General features: G+C 42.4%; 5 non-coding genes across 5 annotated transcripts; all 5 read left to right on the top strand.

Moving 5' to 3' along the window:
- Positions 1-195, top strand: LOC141204291 (U2 spliceosomal RNA). The gene has a single exon (XR_012275245.1). It is a non-coding gene; the product is annotated as a U2 spliceosomal RNA (small nuclear RNA).
- A 6,124-nt stretch (positions 196-6,319) lies between these two features.
- LOC141204374 (U2 spliceosomal RNA) lies at positions 6,320-6,511 on the top strand. The gene has a single exon (XR_012275304.1). It is a non-coding gene; the product is annotated as a U2 spliceosomal RNA (small nuclear RNA).
- A 1,109-nt stretch (positions 6,512-7,620) lies between these two features.
- Positions 7,621-7,811, top strand: LOC141204901 (U2 spliceosomal RNA). The gene has a single exon (XR_012275750.1). It is a non-coding gene; the product is annotated as a U2 spliceosomal RNA (small nuclear RNA).
- A 1,109-nt stretch (positions 7,812-8,920) lies between these two features.
- LOC141204899 (U2 spliceosomal RNA) lies at positions 8,921-9,111 on the top strand. Its single transcript, XR_012275749.1, has one exon. It is a non-coding gene; the product is annotated as a U2 spliceosomal RNA (small nuclear RNA).
- A 1,109-nt stretch (positions 9,112-10,220) lies between these two features.
- LOC141204898 (U2 spliceosomal RNA) lies at positions 10,221-10,411 on the top strand. Its single transcript, XR_012275748.1, has one exon. It is a non-coding gene; the product is annotated as a U2 spliceosomal RNA (small nuclear RNA).
- The last annotated feature ends 5,721 nt before the right edge of the window (positions 10,412-16,132 follow it).

Genomic DNA, 16,132 nt, shown 5'->3' with positions numbered 1-16,132 from the left:
TTATTTTTTGTGCTAATAAAAGATATATTCAATCAAAAAAAATCTGTTCTTATCAGTTTAATATCTGATACGTCCCCTATCTGGTGACCATATATTAAATGGATTTTTAGAACAGGGAGATGGAAAAAGAGCTTGCTCTGTCCACTCCACGCATTGACCTGGTATTGCAGTATCTCCAGGACCGGTGCACCCCTTCTTTAATGCAGTTTCTAAAATCAGAAAGTATTGAATTCAATGTTTTTTGTTCATTTTGCTTGTTTGTCGGATTTTGGGATGGACTCTTTGGCTTTGCTTTTCTTCTCCTCATTGGATTTTTCATGTTCAAAGTTGCAGAAGCCAGATGACAAGCTCATTTTGGTTCAACTTCAGCAACTGTGCATTGCATTGCCATGTAATGTAACGCAATGCTATCTTTCTAGCTCTCCCTCTTTACTTCCTTTTGGATAAACAGACATATTAGGCAAGCATTTTGGAGCTTTCACCTAAATAACTACAGGTGGTGAGATAAGCTGCACAATATAATTGACCTTTCAGTATATTGTTGCACACACACCATCTATTTAGCAAATGCCCTTGTTATCAACAGCAGCCTTTTAAACTCACCTGAGCTAACAGGTATGTGCGCTGGTTACTCTGCTGCGCTTAAAATTTCTTTTTTGGTTTGCTACAATGCCTTTTCTGAAACGTTGTCTCCCTCTGCTGGAACACTGACTTCTTTCAATTAATGCCTGCAGAATATAAAAGAGAACCCAACCCAAAAAGTTTGGTTGATTAGTCTGTGGCATTCTGTTAAACTGTTGCTTATGGCGGTCTCTGTGAGCTTCTCAGCGACATTCAGCCAGCCAGGTATCCTGCCTGCAGTAGATGGAATGTGGCAATGGAACGCTGGCTGCGCGTGTCATAATAGGCTCTGAGCCTTTATATACCTGCGCACAGCAGCAGCCACCTTCAGTCTGCTGCTGGACTGCCAGCAGCAGCAGGAGAGGTAAGTAATCAGCAGCCCTCCTGCTAAGGGTAGACAGCTGCTCGTTCCACCCCACCCCCCGCCTTAATTGGTTCTCCTCCCTTCCAACGGTGTTGAGGCGGGTGGGAACAGCAGGGGGTGAGGGTGCTGTGTTTAAAGAGGTGGAGTTATGCAGATCTAAAACGCGTGGATTGCAGCAGCAGCAAGCCGAAAAGTGCAGGCATGTAAGGGATCTAGAGGTTGACAACATGTCTTCTTAACGGGAGTCCAGGAGCTCATCTCCACAAATGGACTCTTCAGGATCCTTGGGTGGCTCCGTAGTTCGAAACCAATTCTGGTTATCGCTTCTCGGCCTTTTGGCTAAGACCATTTGGTTGCAGCCTGATAGGTGCGAGTTCTCTGGAGGAATCCAGGCCTTTTTGCGAAAGGATTTGGCGATTTTCTGTGGTATTATACCGACAGGTTTTGAAGATGAACTTCGTGAAGAATACTATCCGAATTGGAGTGGATCCATCAGTTTCCGAGAGGAATAATGTGTCCTTCATCGTGGAGAAACTTTTGGAAGGAAAAGCTGGAGCAAAACGAGGCAACTTCTACAGCGTCAACGAGTTTCCTAAATCAGGTACATATGACGTGACTTTTGTAGAAGAAAATACCTGCCTTGATGTGTTTGAGTGGCTTCGGAGTCACACTGATGATCCTTTCTTGGAAGGGGTGTGGTTTGAACCCTTGTTTGGACTTCAAGAAAAGATTGTGTGGGTAACAGTTTATAACCCTTTTACTGAGCCAGCATTGCTTGAAGGCTTCCTTGCACGGTACTGTGATTATGTGCGTAAAGGGGAAAAGCAGTTTAATTCTTTAGGTATTTTCAACTGCAAATACAAGTTTCGAGTGAAACTGAAGAAGGATCCTGGAAGTGTGGGAGGCTTTAGACATCCTCCTGCGAATTTTTCTGTGGCGGGACATAGGGGCTTCCTTTACTATGTAGGGCAGCCTATGTATTGCAGGAAATGTTACTGCTTTGGACATGTGCAGGATGCATGTAAGAAAGGGCAATGTTGCCGTAACTGCAAAGAGGAGGGGCATGTGGCAAGTGCGTGCCCGAAGCCCAAGGCTTGTGACATGTGTGGAAGTGGTGAGCACATGTTTAAAGATTGCCCGCAGGGTGTGCCCAGGAAAACTGATAAGGAGAGGAAGAAGGAGGAGGAGGAGAGGAGGGTTTTGCAGCAGATAGAAAGAGAAACTGCTAGAATGGAGAGAGAGCAGAGGAGGCGGAGTGAAAGGTCTGCCCCTGAAACTGTGAGTCTGAGGCCTGCTTACCAGAAGGAGAAAAAGGCACCTAAAATGGAGAAGGAGCTTGTGAAAGAATTGAGGAGAATGGAGGGGCAGATGAATGCAGCGGGAGAAGGAAGGTGTCCGGATACGTTGGACTTTCAGGACGTTGTAGATGCTGCAGATTGTATGGAAACTGGGGAAGGGTCATCACACCCTTCAGATCCTGAGAATATTGAGGAGTACTTCTCCGATGAGGGTGGGGGGAGTAGAAAGTGTCACAGGGAGGGTGGTGGGGCAAATGATGAAGAAGATATCAAGGCACCGCAGCGAAAAGTGGGTGCCAAGAAAGCAAGGTGGGGTGATGGTGATGCTGCTAGCGGCTCGGAAACGAGTTGCTCGGTTCAGATGGTGGAAGAAGATAGTGGGGGTGCTGGTTAAGGTTGCCTTGCAATATGCGTGATAATGCCTATTATAAGCTTTGACTTAAGTCAAAGGCTTTTTCTTGTGAGTGGAGTTTTTGTAGTGTTTTTGTAACTTTTCTGTTTTCGTTTTTTTTAGGAGGTTTAAAAAAGGAAAAAATGGGTTTTACTATAATTTCACAAAATCTGAGAGTGTTTAAAAATAAGGCCAGGAGGGCTGCAATTTTTGATTTTTTGGCTATGAAGAATGCATCGATTTTTTGTTTGCAAGAGTGTGGAGTGGTGGATGGGGTGAGAGGAGATGAATGGTCTCATGGAGCATCTGTGTGGTCGGGGAGTGCATGTAATAAAAATGATGGTGTGGGGATTTTAGTTAAAGGGAGGGAGGTGGTTTTGAGTGATTATGTGGTGATTGATGTGGGGAGGTGCGTTTTAGCAAATTTTGAGTATAAAAATGTTAAATTTTGTGTTATTAATGTTTATGCGCCGGTGGAGAAAAATGACCGGAAAAAGTTATTTGAAAAAATTAAACTTTTTGTTCCGGGAAGAATGCCTGTGGTGATTGTGGGTGATATGAATTGTGATGTGGGGAGAGTGAATGTGGATGTGTCTGGGAAAACTTTGTTAGAGTTGGTTAGTGATTTTGATTTGCATGATATGCAAAGTGTATGTAAAGTGAGGCCTTTGTTAAATACCTTCTTTTCTGAAAGTGGAAGAATACAATCTAGATTGGATTACTGTTTTATTTCCAAAAATATGATTCCTGTTGACTATAAGCAGGAGAATGTTTTGTTTTCAGATCATGTGTGCATGTCGTGTGAGTTGGATGTGAATGTGAATGGGGTGTTTGGGAAAGGTTTGTGGAAGTTGAATGTTAAGTTATTGGAGTATGAGGAAGTAAGAAAGGAATATGCAAGACGGTATGAGGAGTGGTGTGAGTGTAAAAATGGTTTTGGGAATGTTTGTGGGTGGTGGGATTGGGTTAAAAAACAGACAAAATTTTTTTTCAAAAATTTGGGTTATAAGATGGCAGCAGTCAAGAGGAGACATTTTGTGAGTTTAAATGCACGTTTAAGTTTCTTGTATAAATTGAGGGAGGGAGGGATGGAGGTGGAGGAGGATATTTTACAAGTGAAAAAGGAGGTTCATGAGTTCTTGTTGGAAAAAGGGAGGAGTATTGTCTTTAGAGCAAAAGTTGATAATTTGGAGTATGATGAAAAATGTTCACGTTTTTTTTTTCAAGAAGGTTTTTGGGAAAAAGCAAAATATGTGTGTGTTGAATGGAGCAGATGGAAGCGAGGTGAGTGGAGAGGATATGTGTGAGGAAGTGGCAAAGTTTTATGAGGATTTGTATGCTGTAAAGTGGAGGGATGAGTGTTTGGAGAATGATGTTTTGAGTATGTTAGAGAGTAAATTGAATGAGGCGGAAAGAGAGAGGCTGATGGATGCTGTGACAAGTGATGAAGTATGGAAGGTTATGTGTAGTATGGCTTTGAATAAGACGCCGGGGGAGGATGGTCTTCCAGTAGAATTTTACCGCATGATGTGGGATGTGATTGGGAGTGATTTTGTGGATTTTTGTAAGTATATGTGGGAAAATATGGAGGTGGCAGGTAGTATGCGTGCAGGTATGGTTGTATTGATTCCGAAAAAGGGTGATTTGAAGAGTCTGAAAAACTGGAGGCCAATAACATTATTGAACTGTGATTATAAGATCTACGCAAAATTAATGGCAAATAGGATGCGTGATGTGATAGAGAGTGTGATTGGGGATGAGCAGTGTTGTGCAGTACCTGGGAGACGGATTCACGAGTGTGTGTGTATATTGAGAGATTGTCTATGGGATTGTATGAGCCGGAAGAAGAGTGTGTTTTTGTTGAGCCTGGATTTTGAAAAGGCGTATGATAGGTTGTCGCATGGTTTTTTGTTTAGAGTGTTGCTGAGAATGGGTTTTCCTGCTGATTTTGTTGGGAGAGTGAGAAGTCTATATACAGATATTTATAGTTGTGTTTTAATGAATGGTTATGTCGGTAGGAGAGTGAATGTGCATTCGGGCGTGAGGCAGGGGTGTCCGTTATCCCCTGTGGCTTTTATTTGTGCAATTGAACCTTTGTTGTGTATGTTGAGGAAGGATAAAGTGGTTCGAGGTGTGCAAGTGCCGGGAGGTGGAGGAAGAGAGTGGAAGGTGGTTATATGGATGACGTGTGTGTATTATGTGATTCTGAATGTTCGGTGAGGCGGGTGAAGTTGTTAGTGTCTATCTTTTGTGGTGCGTCTGCATTTAAAGTGAATTGGGAAAAGAGTGAGTGTAAGGTTTTTGGAAGTGGTATTTTGAGTAGAGATGTAGGTGTGAACGTAGTGAGTGGGCCCATTAAGGTTTTGGGAGTGAAGTTTTCAGAAAGATTGGATGGGAAAGAAAGTTGGGATGACGCGAAAGAGAAGGTTGAAAAGAAGTTATGTTTTTGGAAGTTGAGAAGCCTTACTTTCTTTGGAAAAATCTTAGTCATTAAAAGCGTGGTGTTGCCTATTTTTTTATATGTTGCAGTTGTGTTTCCACCAGGTTATATGGTTTTGAGAGGATTGAATAGGATTTTGTTTGTTTTTTTGTGGAATTCTAAAATGGAGAGGGCGCGGAGGGAAGTGTTGGTGAAGCGTATGGAGAAAGGTGGTTTGGGTTTTCCAAATTTAGAAGTTTTTTTGGGTGTGAATATTGTGGTGTTTGTGCTGAAAGTGATTATGGGCGATGGAAAGTTTTCATGTATGTGTGGATATTTATTTGGGGCTTATTCTTTTCGTTTGAAGTGGAGAGAGAGGGATTTGCGGTGTCCGGTTGCTTTTGAGGTGCCCGTGTGGTATGTGTGGGTTTATAAGTTTTTGGTGAAGTATGAGTTGTGTGATGTGGATGTGAGGTTGTTGGGAAATAAGAAGGCTGTGTACAGGATGATTGAGTGTAGAGAAATGGAGAGTGGAATAAATTTGGTGAGAGGGTGTGATGTGCAAAAAGTATGGAAGAAGGTGCGGATGGGTGGTATGACAAATAAGCAGAGTGAGGTTGTGTGGCAGTCTTTGCATGGAGTGTTGCCAGTAAGAGAGTTTCAGAGGAATAGAGGTTTAGTGAGGAGTGAAACGTGTCCAAGAAATGGCTGTGGTGGAAGGGAAAGTGTGTTGCATGTTTTTTGGAATTGCCAGTATGCTAGAGATGTGATTGGGAGAATGGGGCCTTTGTGTAAAGAATTGTGTGGTGTGAATTTGTTGTCCTTTGAGTTGTTTATGTTTGGTTTGGGAATATGTGATGGGACGAAGGAAAGAGTCTTGTGGTTGATGCTTGCGTGTATAAAGGAAGTGTTATGGGATGTGAGGAATGTGTATGTGTTTAAAAGGAAGGAAATTGCTGTAAAGGATAGTGTGAAGGTGATTATGGGGAAGATGTATGTGTGTTTCCTATGGGACAAAAAGAGGAGAGGGGAAGTGGATGCGGAGGGAATATGGAAAGTTAAAAAGTGGAGATATTTTGTAAATACTTCTTGATCTTGTTTTCTGTGTAAGGTTTAAAAAGAAGAAATAAAAATTTTCCGGTGATGATGGGAGCAGCATTTGTGTCGTTGAGATGATGCAGCTGTTTGGAAGGAAGTTCCTTTGGTCGTGACTATAGACCGTGGATTTCCCCATCTGAGGGAAAAAAAAAAAAAAAAAAAAAAAATCTGTTCTTATCAGTTTAATATCTGATACGTCCCCTATCTGGGGACCATATATTAAATGGATTTTTAGAACAGGGAGATGGATAAAGAGCTTGCTCTGTCCACTCCACGCATTGACCTGGTATTGCAGTATCTCCAGGACCGGTGCACCCCTTCTTTAATGCAGTTTCTAAAATCAGAAAGTATTGAATTCAATGTTTTTTGTTCATTTTGCTTGTTTGACGGATTTTGGGATGGACTCTTTGGCTTTGCTTTTCTTCTCCTCATTGGATTTTTCATGTTCAAAGTTGCAGAAGCCAGATGACAAGCTCATTTTGGTTCAACTTCAGCAACTGTGCATTGCATTGCCATGTAATGTAACGCAATGCTATCTTTCTAGCTCTCCCTCTTTACTTCCTTTTGGATAAACAGACATATTAGGCAAGCATTTTGGAGCTTTCACCTAAATAACTACAGGTGGTGAGATAAGCTGCACAATATAATTGACCTTTCAGTATATTGTTGCACACACACCATCTATTTAGCAAATGCCCTTGTTATCAACAGCAGCCTTTTAAACTCACCTGAGCTAACAGGTATGTGCGCTGGTTACTCTGCTGCGCTTAAAATTTCTTTTTTGGTTTGCTACAATGCCTTTTCTGAAACGTTGTCTCCCTCTGCTGGAACACTGACTTCTTTCAATTAATGCCTGCAGACTATAAAAGAGAACCCAACCCAAAAAGTTTGGTTGATTAGTCTGTGGCATTCTGTTAAACTGTTGCTTATGGCGGTCTCTGTGAGCTTCTCAGCGACATTCAGCCAGCCAGGTATCCTGCCTGCAGTAGATGGAATGTGGCAATGGAACGCTGGCTGCGCGTGTCATAATAGGCTCTGAGCCTTTATATACCTGCGCACAGCAGCAGCCACCTTCAGTCTGCTGCTGGACAGCCAGCAGCAGCAGGAGAGGTAAGTAATCAGCAGCCCTCCTGCTAAGGGTAGACAGCTGCTCGTTCCACCCCACCCCCCGCCTTAATTGGTTCTCCTCCCTTCCAACGGTGTTGAGGCGGGTGGGAACAGCAGGGGGTGAGGGTGCTGTGTTTAAAGAGGTGGAGTTATGCAGATCTAAAACGCGTGGATTGCAGCAGCAGCAAGCCGAAAAGTGCAGGCATGTAAGGGATCTAGAGGTTGACAACATGTCTTCTTAACGGGAGTCCAGGAGCTCATCTCCACAAATGGACTCTTCAGGATCCTTGGGTGGCTCCGTAGTTCGAAACCAATTCTGGTTATCGCTTCTCGGCCTTTTGGCTAAGATCAAGTGTAGTATCTGTTCTTATCAGTTTAATATCTGATACGTCCCCTATCTGGGGACCATATATTAAATGGATTTTTAGAACAGGGAGATGGAAAAAGAGCTTGCTCTGTCCACTCCACGCATTGACCTGGTATTGCAGTATCTCCAGGACCGGTGCACCCCTTCTTTAATGCAGTTTCTAAAATCAGAAAGTATTGAATTCAATGTTTTTTGTTCATTTTGCTTGTTTGTCGGATTTTGGGATGGACTCTTTGGCTTTGCTTTTCTTCTCCTCATTGGATTTTTCATGTTCAAAGTTGCAGAAGCCAGATGACAAGCTCATTTTGGTTCAACTTCAGCAACTGTGCATTGCATTGCCATGTAATGTAACGCAATGCTATCTTTCTAGCTCTCCCTCTTTACTTCCTTTTGGATAAACAGACATATTAGGCAAGCATTTTGGAGCTTTCACCTAAATAACTACAGGTGGTGAGATAAGCTGCACAATATAATTGACCTTTCAGTATATTGTTGCACACACACCATCTATTTAGCAAATGCCCTTGTTATCAACAGCAGCCTTTTAAACTCACCTGAGCTAACAGGTATGTGCGCTGGTTACTCTGCTGCGCTTAAAATTTCTTTTTTGGTTTGCTACAATGCCTTTTCTGAAACATTGTCTCCCTCTGCTGGAACACTGACTTCTTTCAATTAATGCCTGCAGACTATAAAAGAGAACCCAACCCAAAAAGTTTGGTTGATTAGTCTGTGGCATTCTGTTAAACTGTTGCTTATGGCGGTCTCTGTGAGCTTCTCAGCGACATTCAGCCAGCCAGGTATCCTGCCTGCAGTAGATGGAATGTGGCAATGGAACGCTGGCTGCGCGTGTCATAATAGGCTCTGAGCCTTTATATACCTGCGCACAGCAGCAGCCACCTTCAGTCTGCTGCTGGACAGCCAGCAGCAGCAGGAGAGGTAAGTAATCAGCAGCCCTCCTGCTAAGGGTAGACAGCTGCTCGTTCCACCCCACCCCCCGCCTTAATTGGTTCTCCTCCCTTCCAACGGTGTTGAGGCAGGTGGGAACAGCAGGGGGTGAGGGTGCTGTGTTTAAAGAGGTGGAGTTATGCAGATCTAAAACGCGTGGATTGCAGCAGCAGCAAGCCGAAAAGTGCAGGCATGTAAGGGATCTAGAGGTTGACAACATGTCTTCTTAACGGGAGTCCAGGAGCTCATCTCCACAAATGGACTCTTCAGGATCCTTGGGTGGCTCCGTAGTTCGAAACCAATTCTGGTTATCGCTTCTCGGCCTTTTGGCTAAGATCAAGTGTAGTATCTGTTCTTATCAGTTTAATATCTGATACGTCCCCTATCTGGGGACCATATATTAAATGGATTTTTAGAACAGGGAGATGGAAAAAGAGCTTGCTCTGTCCACTCCACGCATTGACCTGGTATTGCAGTATCTCCAGGACCGGTGCACCCCTTCTTTAATGCAGTTTCTAAAATCAGAAAGTATTGAATTCAATGTTTTTTGTTCATTTTGCTTGTTTGTCGGATTTTGGGATGGACTCTTTGGCTTTGCTTTTCTTCTCCTCATTGGATTTTTCATGTTCAAAGTTGCAGAAGCCAGATGACAAGCTCATTTTGGTTCAACTTCAGCAACTGTGCATTGCATTGCCATGTAATGTAACGCAATGCTATCTTTCTAGCTCTCCCTCTTTACTTCCTTTTGGATAAACAGACATATTAGGCAAGCATTTTGGAGCTTTCACCTAAATAACTACAGGTGGTGAGATAAGCTGCACAATATAATTGACCTTTCAGTATATTGTTGCACACACACCATCTATTTAGCAAATGCCCTTGTTATCAACAGCAACCTTTTAAACTCACCTGAGCTAACAGGTATGTGCGCTGGTTACTCTGCTGCGCTTAAAATTTCTTTTTTGGTTTGCTACAATGCCTTTTCTGAAATGTTGTCTCCCTCTGCTGGAACACTGACTTCTTTCAATTAATGCCTGCAGACTATAAAAGAGAACCCAACCCAAAAAGTTTGGTTGATTAGTCTGTGGCATTCTGTTAAACTGTTGCTTATGGCGGTCTCTGTGAGCTTCTCAGCGACATTCAGCCAGCCAGGTATCCTGCCTGCAGTAGATGGAATGTGGCAATGGAACGCTGGCTGCGCGTGTCATAATAGGCTCTGAGCCTTTATATACCTGCGCACAGCAGCAGCCACCTTCAGTCTGCTGCTGGACAGCCAGCAGCAGCAGGAGAGGTAAGTAATCAGCAGCCCTCCTGCTAAGGGTAGACAGCTGCTCGTTCCACCCCACCCCCCGCCTTAATTGGTACTCCTCCCTTCCAACGGTGTTGAGGCGGGTGGGAACAGCAGGGGGTGAGGGTGCTGTGTTTAAAGAGGTGGAGTTATGCAGATCTAAAACGCATGGATTGCAGCAGCAGCAAGCCGAAAAGTGCAGGCATGTAAGGGATCTAGAGGTTGACAACATGTCTTCTTAACGGGAGTCCAGGAGCTCATCTCCACAAATGGACTCTTCAGGATCCTTGGGTGGCTCCGTAGTTTGAAACCAATTCTGGTTATCGCTTCTCGGCCTTTTGGCTAAGATCAAGTGTAGTATCTGTTCTTATCAGTTTAATATCTGATACGTCCCCTATCTGGGGACCATATATTAAATGGATTTTTAGAACAGGGAGATGGAAAAAGAGCTTGCTCTGTCCACTCCACGCATTGACCTGGTATTGCAGTATCTCCAGGACCGGTGCACCCCTTCTTTAATGCAGTTTCTAAAATCAGAAAGTATTGAATTCAATGTTTTTTGTTCATTTTGCTTGTTTGTCGGATTTTGGGATGGACTCTTTGGCTTTGCTTTTCTTCTCCTCATTGGATTTTTCATGTTCAAAGTTGCAGAAGCCAGATGACAAGCTCATTTTGGTTCAACTTCAGCAACTGTGCATTGCATTGCCATGTAATGTAACGCAATGCTATCTTTCTAGCTCTCCCTCTTTACTTCCTTTTGGATAAACAGACATATTAGGCAAGCATTTTGGAGCTTTCACCTAAATAACTACAGGTGGTGAGACAAGCTGCACAATATAATTGACCTTTCAGTATATTGTTGCACACACACCATCTATTTAGCAAATGCCCTTGTTATCAACAGCAGCCTTTTAAACTCACCTGAGCTAACAGGTATGTGCGCTGGTTACTCTGCTGCGCTTAAAATTTCTTTTTTGGTTTGCTACAATGCCTTTTCTGAAACGTTGTCTCCCTCTGCTGGAACACTGACTTCTTTCAATTAATGCCTGCAGACTATAAAAGAGAACCCAACCCAAAAAGTTTGGTTGATTAGTCTGTGGCATTCTGTTAAACTGTTGCTTATGGCGGTCTCTGTGAGCTTCTCAGCGACATTCAGCCAGCCAGGTATCCTGCCTGCAGTAGATGGAATGTGGCAATGGAACGCTGGCTGCGCGTGTCATAATAGGCTCTGAGCCTTTATATACCTGCGCACAGCAGCAGCCACCTTCAGTCTGCTGCTGGACAGCCAGCAGCAGCAGGAGAGGTACGTAATCAGCAGCCCTCCTGCTAAGGGTAGACAGCTGCTCGTTCCACCCCACCCCCCGCCTTAATTGGTTCTCCTCCCTTCCAACGGTGTTGAGGCGGGTGGGAACAGCAGGGGGTGAGGGTGCTGTGTTTAAAGAGGTGGAGTTATGCAGATCTAAAACGCGTGGATTGCAGCAGCAGCAAGCCGAAAAGTGCAGGCATGTAAGGGATCTAGAGGTTGACAACATGTCTTCTTAACGGGAGTCCAGGAGCTCATCTCCACAAATGGACTCTTCAGGATCCTTGGGTGGCTCCGTAGTTCGAAACCAATTCTGGTTATCGCTTCTCGGCCTTTTGGCTAAGATCAAGTGCTTTATTGCAGGAGATTGTGGTTGAAGGGCACTCGGGTACCCCTCTCCTTGGCCTGGCAGGATCGTCCACTTTGGTGGACTTAACCTGCTTGCTGCTATTAGGGAGAGGGCTTAGTCCCAGGGTAACGAGTTGCGATCCCCCAGCTTCCAGGTGTTTTTCGCTGCAAGAACACTGGGAGCGCAGTTTGCAAGCGGCTGCAATTTGCAACCTTGTTGCGTTTTTCCATGGAGGTTGACCCTAACCTCGTGCCTCTTTATGCGAGGCTAAAAAACTCTATCCGAGTTCACTTCACGGCGGGTGGCTCGGATATGAGGAAATTAGGGTATGTAGTCCAGGACGTGCTCAGGAACCTTCTTGGCGTACAAAGGAATGAAATTCTCTCCATCCAGGATTATCCCAGAAGAGGTGACTATGACATCACATTCACCGGAGAAGGTATTTTTAGAGATGTACTAGAAAAGTTTAAAAAAGTTGAAAATAGTCCTGTTTTGAAAGGGATACAAATTGTTGAGCACGTCCTGGATGAGGTAAGACTGGTTATTGTAAAAGTATTTTCGCCCTTTGTTTCTGCTCCAGAAGTAATGTCATTTCTAGCAATTTATTTTAAAAGTGTTAAATGTATTGGGAAGATATTAAACGAATATAACATATGGACATCTAAGTGGAAATTCCTTGTGAAGTGTACAAGAGATCCAAATACACCAGGTGGTATACGGCTCCCCCCTGCCCGTTTCAAAATTGGGCAAACAAATGGGGATTTCTTCTTTTCTGGGATGCCAGAATATTGCAGAAACTGTGGGCGCTATGGTCATTCAAAAGAAAACTGTCATGTATCATGTAGAAATTGTGCTAGTGAAGAACATGAGACAAAAGAATGCCCTAAGGAAAAGAAATGCAGTTTTTGCCAGACTCCAGGTCACTTTTATTTTTCTTGCCCTCACAGATTTCGGGAAGATGAGCAAAAGGGGAAGTCCAAGACGTCCGACCAAGGACCAAAAGATCAGACCACCCCTCATGAGGAGGAACAACAACCTGGAGCCTCTGGAGACAATAAGGGCGTACCAAATAGTGAAGTGTCTCCAGAGTCTATGACAGGTAAAATACCAAATCCCAAAACCTGGCTGCAGGACCTGCGGGAGTCCAAAAGGAGGGCTGAGAAGGAGCAGAAGGGCACTACTGGTAAGGTCAAAAGGGACCGGCAAAAGGCCGACACAGAAGCCCATGCCCAGTCTGGGTCTCCTAGGGCTGAGGACGCTGAGTGGATAAAGGTGGGTCCTAAGAAAAAGAAAAAGGGTGGTTCGGAGGAGGCAGCAGGAGGTGAACAGATGGACACTTCTCCAGAAGGGGACGTGGACGCTGGACCCTCAGGGGTTTCGGTCTCCGCTGCTACAGGTGGGGACCGGGATCTTGCTGCCTCTGAAGAGTCAGAGGCTCTGCCTTGTGCGCAACCTCCTCCTATAGGACGACCTTCTACAGGTCAAACAGGGGCGGCGGAACCCCTCGGGGACCCACCTGATGAGGAACTGCATGGCCAGCCAATGGAGACCCAGCGGGTCCTGCCAGCCAGCCCTCCGAGCTATGCCAGTGTAGCGTCGGGTTTATATAAATGTGGTAATCTTTCCTCCTCCACGGAGACTCTCGTGACGATACTATCAGATGAGGAGGGAGGCGCAAGCCCAGTGGTCTGATCAGGTTCATCGGACAGGTAAATCCGTTGCTCTTAGTTACCTAAGTAAAATTTTTACATTTTCTAATGATGGCTGAACTCAAAGGTATTTCCCTCAACGTGAGAGGCATAAAATCTAACACGAGAAGAACTGCTCTTTTTAATTTTTTTACGTGTTTTACTGCATCTGTATTTTTTCTGCAAGAATGTAATATCCCACATGAAATGTCATATCAAAAATATAAAGATGAGTGGAAGTGTGGGCCATCTGTCTGGTCCGGATCGAATGCTGCAGGATCAGCGGGTGTAGCCATACTTTTTAAAGGGAACGTTTTAATTGATTTTATTCAGGAAATTTTACCAGGTCGTATTTTATTAGTGAAAGCTTTTATTGATGGTATTAGATGGCAGTTTTTAAATTTTTATGGATCCCCAGAGAAAAATGAAAGAGCCGAAATGCTTGATCTTTTACCATTATTCATTAATAACTCTGAACCTTTTATCTTAGCAGGGGATTTTAATTGTGTTTTAAAAGGTGAAAACCGGCGCTCCAGCTCTGTAAGCAGGAACTACGATAAAACCTCAGGTATGCTACATGATATAGTCAAAGATGCTAAATTGATAGACATATATAAAGAGTGTCATAGTGACAGCCCAGAGGACGCCGGTTTCACTTGGAGCAATGCTAATTGTAGCTCTAGGATTGATTTTATTTTTGGTTCAGATAAAACAATACCTGCCAAATGTGAAGTTTTAACTAATATATTTTCAGACCATAAACTTTTATCCTTTACCATAAAAGTAAATGACAACAAAAAATGTGGTAAGAAAAGCTGGAAAATGAACGTATCCCTTTTAACCGACCCGCAGATTTTATCAGATTTTATTGAGTTTTATAGGAAATGTAGAAAAGGGAAAAAAACAAATGAGACTATGAGTGTATGGTGGGATAGAATGAAGTAAAAATAAAAGACTTTTTTATTAAAAAGAGTATATGTAGAGCCAAAGAAAAATATGAAGAATATAGAATTTTAAATACCCGCCTACAAACATTATTTAAGCTCAGAGACAATGGGATAGATGTACAACTTGATATTTCAAACTTAAAAGAAGAGATTTCAAAATGGCTAGAACAAAAAGGAAAAGAGATAATTTTTCGTTCTAGAGTACAACATAGAGAAGAAAATGAAAAGTGTTCCAGATATTTTTTTAGGAAAAATAAAAAAGAAAAAGTGATAATTGACCATATAGATGGTGAGAATAATATAAAAAATATGCTGGGTAAAGTTGAGGTTTTTTTTTTCTAATCTTTTTAATGGAAAAAATATAGATAATAAATTAATGGATGATTCGCTGCAAGGACTAACAGCTGTTTTAGATCCCGCATCCCAAGAGTTTTTATCCCAAGTTTTAACGGAACAAGAAGTGTTAAAAACTATTAAAAGTTTTAAAACTGGAAAGGTCCCTGGTCCTGATGGCATCCCAATAGAATTTTATGTATGTTTTTATGATATTTTAAAAGATGATTTGTTTTATTTGTTTACTGAGGTTTTTAATAATAAGGTTTTATTAAATTCCTGGAAGAAAGGTGAAGTCTCCCTCCTATACAAAAAAGGTGATAAATCAAAATTAGAAAACTGGAGACCAATAACACTTTTAAATTGTGACTATAAAATAATGGCTAAAATTTGTGCAAATCGTCTAAAAGAAGTCATCAGCAAAGTTATTCATTCTAATCAAGTGTGTGGGGTGCCGGGGCGCAGTATATGGGACAATCTGAATTTAGTGAAAGACTGTATTGAGGATGTGAAAGACAGAAAGGGGAAAATGGCGATTTTATCTATTGATTTTGAAAAAGCATTTGACCGTGTCTCACACTTTTATCTTTTTAAAGTTTTAGAGAAAATGGGCATACCAGAAGGGTTTTTACTATCGCTTAAAGCATTTTACAAGGATTGTACAAGTAAGATTTTAGTGAATGGTTTTAAGACACAAGAGGTATTTTTACGGTCAGGGGTGAAACAGGGATGCCCTCTGTCCCCCCTACTGTTTATCTGTGCACTGGAACCAATGTTATGTGCAATACGCCAAAATAAACAGATATGCGGTGTCCCTCTGCCTGGAAGCGGTGGTTTGGAGGCCAAGGTTGTAGGCTACATGGATGACGTGGCGGTCTTGTGTACAGATGCACCATCACTTACGGCCACTCTCCATCAAGTGCAATCCTTTTGCCTAGCTTCTGGTTTTAAAATCAATTTTAATAAGTGTAACATTTTAAGTGTTGGGGGGATGATTTTACGTGATGTACCAATTAATGTCTCCGAATCCATTTCCATTTTAGGTATATCATTCACTGAAAATAATGATGGTTATAATAGTTGGGAAACAGTTACACAGAAAGTAAATAGGAAAATATGTATGTGGAACATGAGGAGACTTACAATGGAGGGTAAAGTATTGGTTTTAAAGATGGTGATTTTACCTCTTTTATTGTATCTTAGCATGGTTTTCCCCCCGCCTGTTAATGTTTTAAAAAAGATAACCAAAACCTGTTTTACCTTCTTTTGGAACTCAAAAATGGAAAAGCTGAAAAGAGAAATCGTGATGAAATCAAAAGTAAAAGGTGGTAAAGATTTTCCAGATTTTAATAGGTTTCTTTTAATCCATCTGTTCGTTTACTGTTTTAATGCCCTTTTTAAGAATCACTATTGGTCCTTTTTTATGCGTTTTAATACAGGATTTTTTATGAGAAAGTTTGGATGGTATGAAGTTAATATATCTGTGCCCCATGCTTTTAATTTGTCGACGCATTATGAGATTTTAAGGAAAATAGTGTCCGATTTTAATTTAGGGACTAAGAAAATAGAGGAATTAAGAAATAGTAAGAAACTAATTAAAGAAATACGTAAAAG

This window comes from Phyllobates terribilis, unplaced genomic scaffold (genome assembly GCF_046119375.1).
Source record: "Phyllobates terribilis strain yellow unplaced genomic scaffold, ASM4611937v1 Scaffold_134__1_contigs__length_4944459, whole genome shotgun sequence".
NCBI classification, from domain to species: domain Eukaryota; kingdom Metazoa; phylum Chordata; class Amphibia; order Anura; family Dendrobatidae; genus Phyllobates; species Phyllobates terribilis.
The sequence above is the reverse complement of the archived record's forward strand: the minus strand, read 5'-3'. Positions and strand labels throughout refer to the sequence as shown.